General features: G+C 37.2%; 1 pseudogene; it reads right to left on the bottom strand.

Annotated features, from left to right (window-relative positions):
- Nucleotides 1-270: 270 nt before the first annotated feature.
- Nucleotides 271-1149, bottom strand: LOC131808434 (heterogeneous nuclear ribonucleoprotein A1-like 3; annotated as a pseudogene).
- Nucleotides 1150-3313: the final 2164 nt, after the last annotated feature.

Raw genomic sequence — 3313 nt, 5'->3', positions numbered from 1 at the left:
AAAAAAAAAAAAACCTACATTAAAACATTTTGTTGGAATGCTTTACATTTTCCACAGAACAGAAACTAAAATAACCTGTTATACAATTAGTCACAAATACAGCCCTTGAGTTTTTTTGCCCGTACACATGAGTATTGTCTAAAACATGTCTTCTTTGTAGCAGCTAGGTACTGCCACCACTGTGCTTGGCTGAGTTCACAAATCTGTTGTAACCTTTCCTGTCACTTCTTTGGCTCTTCTCTCCTGCTAAGCTTTGTTTCGTGGCAGTAATTAAAACCTTCTTCCACTGCCATAGCTACCACTGCTGCTGGAACCACCATAGCCACCTTGGTTTTGTGGTTTGGCAAAGTATTGGCCTCCACCACCATTGTGGGCCAGAGTTTCTGCCTCCAAAAGTTCCTCCTTTCATGGGTCCCAAATTTGAGGATTGATTGTAGTAATTGCCAAAATCATTATAATGTCCGTCACCTCCAAAGTTGCTTCCATCATTACCAAATCCATTATAGCCACCCCCACTGCTACCATATCCACCACCACCTCAACTACTGCCAAAGCTACCTCGACCACTGAAGTTCCCTCCACCACCAAAATTGTCATTCTCACCAAAACCACCTCCATGACAACCACCAAAGTTTCCAGAACCACTTCAGCCTCTTTGGCTGGAGGAAGCACTAACCATCTCTTGCTTAGATAGGGCTTTCCTTATTTTGCAGTGTGGCCATTCACAGTATTGTATTTTTGAATGACAATCTTTTTTTTTTTTTTTTTTTTTTTTAACAATCTTGTCTACAGAATCATGGTCATCAAATGTTCCAAAAGCAAAACCCCTCTTTTTTTGCCACTACCTCGGTCAGTCATGATCTCAATCATTTCACTTTTCCCATACTGTTTAAAATAATCTCTTAGATGATGTTCTTCAGGGTCTTCTTTAATGCCACCAACAAAGACCTTTTTCACAGGTAAGTGGGCACCAGGTCTTTGAGAATCTTCTCTTGAGACAGCCCTCTTTGGTTCCAAAACTCTTCCATCCACCTTGTATGGTCTTGCTTTCATGGCTTCATCCACCTCCTCCACAGTGGTATATGTGACAAACACAAATGGTTGGTGTTCGGATCTCTCATTACCACACAGTCCGTAAGTGTTCCCCATGGCTCAGAATGGCTCCTCAGGCTCTCATAGGTTGTTTCAAAGCTCAGACCTCTGATGAAAAGCTTCCACAGCTTGAAGTTCAGGCTCTTTGGGAGACTCTGACTTAGACATGATGGTGGTGGGAGGGGAGATTTTAACAGTGCTTACTCAGCGGTGTCTTGGGCAGAAAAGACTCAGGCATGCAGTTCTGTATGGCTTTAAGTATACACACATTATTTAGTAGGGGGAGTTAAAAATACAAGAAGAAAGTTAAACTAATGAGATAGGCAGGGATTATGAAATCAGAAAAAAGAGGCTAAGCCTACAGGAAGGAGGGCAGCTCCATCCTTTGAGATGTGAGAGGGAAGCTAGAAAAAAGTTCTGAGCTAGAGAGAAAAGAAGCTGAAGATTTTCGTGTAGAGAAATGAATGAAATATGCTCTGTAAAAAATGAGGGATTTGGAGGCTTTAGTAAGTGCGAAAGATTTGGAATAAGCATAATGAATAATGTTGACAAGGAATAAAAGTCTGTCTAGAACCATGGCCAAGCAGCCATTGAGACCTGATGGGAGAAGGAAAAGATTCATTTCTAGAGAGTCTGAAGCAGATTGCCTTATGAATCTCTCTCACATCTATCATTATGCAGAAGTAGAAGTAGGAGAATATTATAGTGTAAACTTTACAGTGAACTGTAAGCAAGACAATATTGATAGTAGTTGGCAACCTGCCACTTATTACTCTAAGTTTCTTTAACTTAACATACAAATTCCCACATTTTTTTCTCTCTGGAGTTCTGAAAATGGGTATAATGATAGGACAAATGCAGTAAAAAAAAAAAAAAAAAAAAAAAAAAAAATCAAGCTTGTGAAATAAGAAGGGAGTAGGAGGATCTGATCCCTGAACTTGGAATTTTAGGCTTACAGCTGGATCTCCAGAGGCATTAAGAAGGAAAAAAAAAAAGATAGGTCAAAAAAAAATGGTGTATAGGCAAACAGATCAAGGTACACACAGCTTTATCGTGGCATTGCATTGACATAGTCTAAACATAAGTCATTCAAACTGGAAATTCCTGGGAAACAGAATTTTCTAATCCCTTAGTTTTCCAAAGGTATACAGTTGACCAGAGGTATTGGATACTATCTGTCTGTTGAATTTTATAATGCTGGGAAGTTGAGATTTAATGGATTACTACACAAAGCAGCAGGAGCAAAAATCTCCTTGTGAGGTGACTGTGTCTTTATACTCATCTTTTAAGTAACTTTCAGAGTCTAGCAGAATATATCAGGGACTCAGTAACCTCAGTAAATAATGATTACATTGAATTGAACTCTGTCATTTCCTTATGTTTTGTATGCTTTAAAGTTCAGAGTTTTACCATTTTACTTACATTTTTCTCTATCTTCACCTTATTTTTCAGTTTCAAATGCTCTTTAATCAGATTATTATGTGTCTTCTACTAAACACATCTATCTCAGACTTTAAAGAGCCTTCTAATCTTGCTCAGAAGCCCTTCATTCTGGTATCAGGTGATGAGCCATAACTCTAATATTATATTCTTACAAAAAATTTACTTCAGATATTATAGCAAGTGCCAGTTTTTTTGGAGATTGTGGAAAAGTGGTAATACTGGTACTACTAATATTGGTAGTAACAATTTTGAGCCTATTCTATATGATGGCAATTTTTGGTGTTTTAGCCATGCTTGAGGAAAGTCATTTTATAAATGCACCCGAGGAATTATTGATATGTACACAAACTCCTTAACAATTCAGGTTGTTTTTTTACTTCCTGTCTTTACTATTTGCCAAATTATGGTAAAGGATAGACAACCATATTCTCATTTTTAAAAATAGATTTTTAATTTTAGAATGATTTTTGATTTACAGAAAAGCTGTGAAGATAATATAGAATGTTTCCATCTATCCCACATCATTTCCTTTCCTGTTAACATCCTATGTTAATATAGGACATATCTACTGAATCAATATTGCTGCATTAGTTTGTACATTATTCAGATTTCTTTAACTATTACCTAATATTCCTTTTCTGGGGTCCCATGCAAGATGCCATATTATATTTAGTCAGCATATCTCTTTAGACTGCTCTAAACTGTGACAGTTTCTCAGTCTTTATTCTTTGTGACCTTGACAAGTGTTGAGGTGATACTTGTCAAGTATTTTGTAGCT

This window comes from Mustela lutreola, chromosome 9, assembly GCF_030435805.1.
Source record: "Mustela lutreola isolate mMusLut2 chromosome 9, mMusLut2.pri, whole genome shotgun sequence".
Lineage (NCBI taxonomy): Eukaryota > Metazoa > Chordata > Mammalia > Carnivora > Mustelidae > Mustela > Mustela lutreola.
The sequence above is the reverse complement of the archived record's forward strand: the minus strand, read 5'-3'. Positions and strand labels throughout refer to the sequence as shown.